Source organism: Triticum aestivum, chromosome 5A, assembly GCF_018294505.1.
Source record: "Triticum aestivum cultivar Chinese Spring chromosome 5A, IWGSC CS RefSeq v2.1, whole genome shotgun sequence".
Taxonomy (NCBI): domain Eukaryota; kingdom Viridiplantae; phylum Streptophyta; class Magnoliopsida; order Poales; family Poaceae; genus Triticum; species Triticum aestivum.
In genome coordinates, this window is record NC_057806.1 from 299,317,823 (window position 1) to 299,324,942 (window position 7,120).

Below are 7,120 nucleotides of genomic sequence, written 5' to 3' on the forward strand. Positions count from 1 at the left end.
AGATCTAAGTGATATCTCATAATATGCTTAGTTAGGTAAAAATGGCATAATTAGCTAGGTAAGCTCAAAAATGGCATTTTTCTTCTTATGTAGCCTATTTAGTCCATTTATGACATAATTTAGCCTATTTAGTCCACAAATGACATAATAAGATGAAGAAAATCCAGGAAGAGGAAGAAAAGAAGGAATAGGAAGAAAAGAGGAAGAAGAAAAAGAAGAGAAGAAGAAGGAGAAGAATCTTCTTCTTCTTCTAGTTTTCTTCTTCTTCTCCAAAATGAAGTTAGCTCTAAGTTATATCAAAAATGGCATAATATGCTTAGTTCATTCAAAAATGGCACAATTAGCTAGGTTAGCTCCATTTTACCTAAGTATGCTTACTTCTTCTTGTTCTTCTTCTTCATTTTCTTCTTCTTCTGATTCTAGCTAGTCTTCTTCTTTTCTAACTTTCTTGTTTCCATTTTGCAGATTTAATTCACTATATGGAAGCTTGCATGGATGGAGTGCTTGTTTCCCTTATCTTTTTTCGTTTGTATCGATGAAAAACATGGAACTTGTTATATGTATGCATGGAACAATGTGTTGGATGAACATTGTGATATGTAATATGTATATATGGATGGAACTATGTTTATTATGTATATATGTATGTTGTGATGGAGATAGATATGTATATGTATATCTGTGTGTTGGATACATCATATATGTGTATCTGTGTGTGCCTGTGAACAAAATATATATATGTATATCTGTGTGTGAATTCCTGTGAAATTAAATGGATTCAAACAACAATAGGGGATATATAACCTCTTTGTCGTCTGCTAGCGGACGGCAAAGCTATTTGTCGTCCGCTAGCAGACGGCAAAGAGGACACGTGGCAGCTACCTGTGAAACCTAGGAACACTGGCTGCCTATTTGGTCACTTTGCCGTCCGCTAGCAGATGGCATAGCTGGCCACGTGGCAGCTTCGCAGTACTGCCTAGCTGAGCTCTTTGTCGTCCGCCAGCGAACGGCAAAGTGATTTGAATCTTTGCCATCCGCTGGCGGACGGCAAAGAGCGCCGTTAACCCCCTAACGGCTCTCACGCCACCGCACTATCGTCTGTTCTCTTTGGCATCTGCTGGCATCGGATGGCGGATGGCACAATCCTTTGCCGTCCGTTTCTGAAAAGCGGACGGCAAAGAAGGCCTTTGCTGGCACCCTTTCGTCCGGACACTTTGCCGTCAGCTGGCGGACGACAAAGAGGTTTTTCGTCTGTGAACCATGCCTTTATCGTCCGCCATGGCGGACGGCAAAGAAGCTGATTCCAGTAGTGAAGTGTCCATTTCTAGTTGTAATAGATCAGGATATAAGTCTGAACGTCTGTTACCGTGGACACGGCTATTAATATATAATCTTCCCTGCAGGGGTGCACCACGTTTTCCAACACGCTTGATTACTCTAGACAGACACACTTTTCTGGGTCAATGCCCGGCCTCAGAAAATCAACACATCGTAGCCCTACCTAGGCTCAGCGGAGAGGTCCCCGCCGGTCTACATCCTAAGCACTCCAGGGTCTGGGCCCATCGCCCGTTGCACTCCTGGTTGTTGCGCGCAAGGCGGGTCCAAGCTCCACCACTACATGATGGTGTCGGCCTAGCTGTGCCGCAATGCTGAACTGGACGTCTGACAAAGCTTCAGCTGATACTACGTCGTCGAGGCCCATAACTATTCTCAAGTGGTGGTTAGTGCGTAAAGGCCAAAGGCCAACTTAGAACAAATACCCAAACCATAGTGTATTATTAGCTTGCGGAGACGAGCAGAGACTCAAGATCGATGTGACCCCATCGCCCCGTCTCGTGGACTTACAACAAGGGCCTAGAATGCCCGTCTGTGCCACGTAATTATCATGCGGGTGCTCTCCGGGCCCGCCCGACTTTCCCAAAGGTCTCAAGTAAAGTCAAGGTAACTGTGTGTCCAAAGATCAAGGGGAAAACCCGAGGAATCTCCCTCGGTGGATTCCACTCGATGTAATCATCAAGGTGAGCGTGGGAGGAATCACCCTCGAGGTCCACACTTGAGAGGTTGCACGACAGAGCCGTATCGAGAATGGTGAAGGAGGAATCACCCTCGTTGACCACAACCGAATAGCTACACTATAGAAATCTCATTAGGAGTGATGTATGAGGTATCACCCTCGGCACTCGATGGTAACTCTACAGAGTTGAGCAACAAAAGTGGCGTGATGTGATGTGAGGTGTCGGGCTCTGGTCGCCGATCACGTTGATCAAGTCGTCGATGATGAAACAGGGGCAACAAGGACTAGGTGGGGATCATTGATGGATCACTAACCAACCTATACTAAGAGGATAAGCAGGTAAGGTACAACATCAGGTACAAAAGCAGGCTATGCATCTGACAGTGTCCCATTAGGTTTATTAACTAGGTAGTTTTAATTAAACCAAAATAATTACGGGTGGGGGCCGCTGTCGGTGGCACGAGCCAGTCACCATGGCGTGGTCGTGCACGCGTGCATGCACACGGCAAGGGGCGAGACCGTGGCTGGAGCTAGCAAGTCAGGGGAGGTGCGGCCAATGCCGGGGAGGGGTAGCCACGGCGGACGGCGGAGGGCGTCGCGCGGCACAGTGAGGACGGCTTGGGGCGCGCATGGGCGGCCGTGTGCGCGGGCGACTAGGCGAGCGCGGGCATGCGACCGTGCGCGGCGCGCAAGCGGGGCTGTGGCCGGAGCGCAGCACGCGACGAGGGCGAGGCACGGTCGGGCACAGAGCGGGGTGCAGTGACGTCCGGGGACAGGGAAGAGAGGAAAAGGGGTCCTCACCCCCGTTGAAGGCGTACGGGGCGGCGAGGCTCGACGATGTCCATCCATGGAGAGGCGGGGCAGAGTCGAGGAGGCGGTCCGGCAGGGTCCGACAAAGGCGCGAGGTGGCGGTGAAGTTGACAGCGTCGAGCAAGCGTTGGGCCACGAGGGAGAGGGGACGGGGCCGCGAGGAGGAGGTCGAGGATGACCGCGACGAGGTGGCGGGGCGACGCTAGGGTGAGCGCCAGCGTCGGGGCACGGGGTGACGGTTCGCCGGAGTCGGGGGGTCGAGCGTCCCTGATCCAGATCGGGTCATGGGGAAGAGAGGAGCGAGGGGAGAGTGGGAGGAGTGGGGTTGATCAGGGCTAGGGTTTACGGGTGGTGGGGGGTTATGCAGGGAGAGGTGGGCCGGCCGGGGTGGGCTGGCAGATTGGGTCGGCCAGTGGGCTAGCTGGGCCAGTTGGCTCAGTTGGCTAGGGGGTCTCTTTTGCATTTTATTTCTGTTTAAAACTTTGCTACTGTTTTCTATTAAAATGTAAATCTAAACAAGTTTTGTTAGATATGAGACTTCTCTCATAAATCAAGCACATTATTTCTAGGAGTCACAAAATGTTCGAGGCCAAAAGGAGTTGTCTAACCATTTTTAGAAATTGGAAAGGCCAATTTTAAATGTTGCTGGACCACTAAATAAATTTCCAAGGGCACCTAGGAATCTAAAAGAGGTTGATTCCAACATGACAATTAACCAGAGATCATTTTCCACAGTTTGGACATTTTAGATTTTATGTTTAAAACTTTTATTTTTGACTTCAATTTAAATTTGAATTTGGACCGGATTCGAACCAACGTGAGCTTAACAACAGTAATCATGATGACGTGGCATCATTAGCAGGGAATTACTGTAGCTTAACTATCCGGGCGTCACATAGGTAGATCAAGATGAGACTTTGGGGAAATGGTAGCCCTCTCCGAATGGCATCCCTTTTTCCCTACATACAAATTCTACATCTACTGGTCAGCCTAGGAGGGTTCCCACAACTTACTTAGTCCAGACAAAGCCCATATTGTCTCACGGTTACACATATGCATGGAAGCTACTCAACCTTGAACTCGTACAATCCCTTTCATACCTAGGTGGTATTCCCCTCCAAGATCACACTCGATGACCCAATCAAATCCAGTCCACCCAGATCGATTCATTAATTAAGTAGTCACCCATAGGTAACCTTTAATGATGATCCCAATCCACGTTAAAGCAACTAAGAAACTACTCGGTGGTTTCAAGGTCAGGGTGATGATGGACCTATATTTCTCCTACTTGGTTCTGTCAAGCATTACGTAAAATCCTATAGGGATGTCCTATAGTTGCAAAACAACTACAATGCATGAAAACATAGGCTATGATCAAAGGTTCCACTTGCCTATATTGACGATTCTTCAATCTCACAATCTTGATCATGTTACTCTTCGCTCTCCACACAATATATCGTAAGTAAAGAGCAATCATGAACAACCATATAAAACAAACAAACATACAACAAGTGTTGTGCATGGTGTCAGTGTCATTGTGTCATGAGATCATGTGTTAGACTATACTCATAAGAGTTCTGGAAAACAACATAGTGGTTGTCAATTGGAATACATGTAACATAAGGGTTCACATGCACATTTCAAATATGGATTCATCACATAAGGAGTATGTGATGTCAAGTTGTGGTTGTTAGATTCAAAGAATCTTAACAACAAAGTCATGGTATATGAATCTTGGTTAGCCAAGTTCATGTTCAAGTTTGAATTCCAATTCAAACTTGCTGGCCTTTCCTAAGCTTGAATACACTAGTGTCTGAAAATGATAACTTGGTCTGGCTTCCAATTCAATTTGGATTAGAATTAGGGTTCATCTCATTTGAATTTAATATGAATTGAGTTCACAATTTGATTTGGTTCTACTAAGTTAACTTTTAATTATGAATCATTTCATAGTTTACTTAGTTTGTTCAATTCAACTCAATTACAATTAGTTCTCCTAAAGTCAAGTAAAATCCAACATAGTTTCTAGGGTTTATTTATTAAATTACATTCAACTAAAGTCAAATATAAACCCAATATGATTACTATAGTTTTTTTATTTGATCTTAGTTATACTAAAGTCAAAAATAAATCCCACATTATGACTAAATTTATTTCTTTAATTTGAACTAAAGTCAAATATGATTCCAAAGTGTTTTACTATGTGCAAATAGTTTTCAACTTTATATGAGTTCTAAAGTTAACTATTAACTCGAAAGATAATTTCTAGGTTTAATTGAATTCCTTAAACCAATTTCATTAGTTTTACTTAAATTAACCTAGGGTTTCAAATAATAATCAAACTATGTTTTAATTTTAATAGAGATGTTAGTCGAAGTTCCTAAAATAAAAAATAATAATCCAAAAATATTTACTAAAGTTAATTTTAAGTTCCTGAACTAGTTGCAAAATAATTGTTTCTTAAACAATTTCTAATTCAATTTAAACCAATTTGAGTTTAATTTCTATTTGAATTCTGACCTCTATTGTATTCTGTTATAAATATATTTTAAAATTATTCAAATTTGTACCAGACTGCCTTGAGTTGAAAATATATGTCCCTATGTTCATTTTGCAAAAGGAAACAATTTATTTGGATTTATTTTTTGCAAGTTATGCCCTTTTTGAATTCAAATTCATTCTCTTTGAATTTGAATTTTAAATTATTCAAAAGTGAAATATTTATGTTCCAGGTGAAAGTACATTTCATAAGGGTCACTTTTCAAAAAGAATCATCTTATTTGGACTTGTAGATAATTAGTTACGAGTGTTTTAAGTTGAGGGGCTTTTCTGCAAAAAATCTATTTTAATTTAATTAAACGGTTTTTCTGTAGATAAGGTTGTGACGTGGCGAGCTCTGATTCACTGAGACCAATTCATTTTATGATCTAATTATGCGTGTGCGATCATGATCCTGCGATGGAGATTAAACACAGGGGGTCCTCACTGGGGCTAAGTCGTCGGAATCTTGCTGGAGAAGTCAACGGCGGTGACACTGGGCTCAGACGTCGATGGATCGGGTGTTCCAGGGGGTCTTGGATCGCACAACGTTGCTGATTTAAGGCCATATGACAAAGAAGACCTTGGCACATCGAGGTCGACGCCTTTCTAGGGCGGAGGATGAGGAGGACATCCCTGGTCCTTTACCATCCTTTTCCATTGATAATGTTGTTGCACAAGACAAGTCCAATGAAACCAAAATGGGACCAATTCCAAGACCATGTGCAAAGCTACTAGAACAATAGGTGAATTCACTCTTAGTTGAATATGGTATTTTTGTTAATTAGAATTTTATAATGCCTAAGTGTTTGCATTTATTTATGATCAAATTTGAAGAGGAGACAAGCTTGGCATGTGAAGATGAAGAATTGCAGCAAGAAGAACACCCACTGATTTCCGATGTTAGCAAGTGCGTGAGGGAGGAGAGGGAGGCACATGCAATACAATTGGAGACGAGATTATGGTCACCAAATAAAGAGAACAAAAGATGGAAACAAGATATCCCCTTTCAGCTTCGAATTAACAACTAGGAGGTCCGATACTGAAATAGGTGCAAAATTCACATACACACTTCAAATAAAGCAAGTAAATACAGGTTGGAGTGCTGGTTCCGTGTGCTTTCCAAACTATATACTCCCGGGCCCTGACTCGCAGTGATCGAGTCGATATCCTCAAAACAATATGGCGGTTGTTTCTGCGAGTTTCCAAATAGTCTTTTATAGAAAAGTTAGGGAAATGCTTGTTTTTGACCTCCAACCTTAGGTTGGACCTAAATGTGTCTTTATATACCCTTGTAAGTCATGACTTTAAGGGGGGTCACATTTGAAATAAACCCTAAACCAGAACGAATTACTACAAGCATTCATCTAAATTCAACATATTCCTCTTTGCATCGTCATGAGTATTTACCCCCTCCAAGTTTGCATCGATATGGACCTTTACTACTGTAAGTCAATTGCTATATGTCGTTCCACTGGGAATTGAGAGATTGCAAAACCACTTCGTGATCGGCGGGCAACATGCGCAAGTGTGTGGTGTTGCGAATATCTATAGGGTTGAAGATCCGTCGCATTGTCAGTGGTTTTGATGTTGTTGATGCCCGTGCGCTATCACGAAGATTTCTCGTGTCTTTGCCCCTCGGCCTGTATGGTTTTCCTTGTAAACTAGATCAAGATTTTCGATCTGGTCTTCCTTATAAGCCACATCACAGTTTTCAATCTGGATCTCTCGTGAACCGGATCATTTTCTTTGAATAGA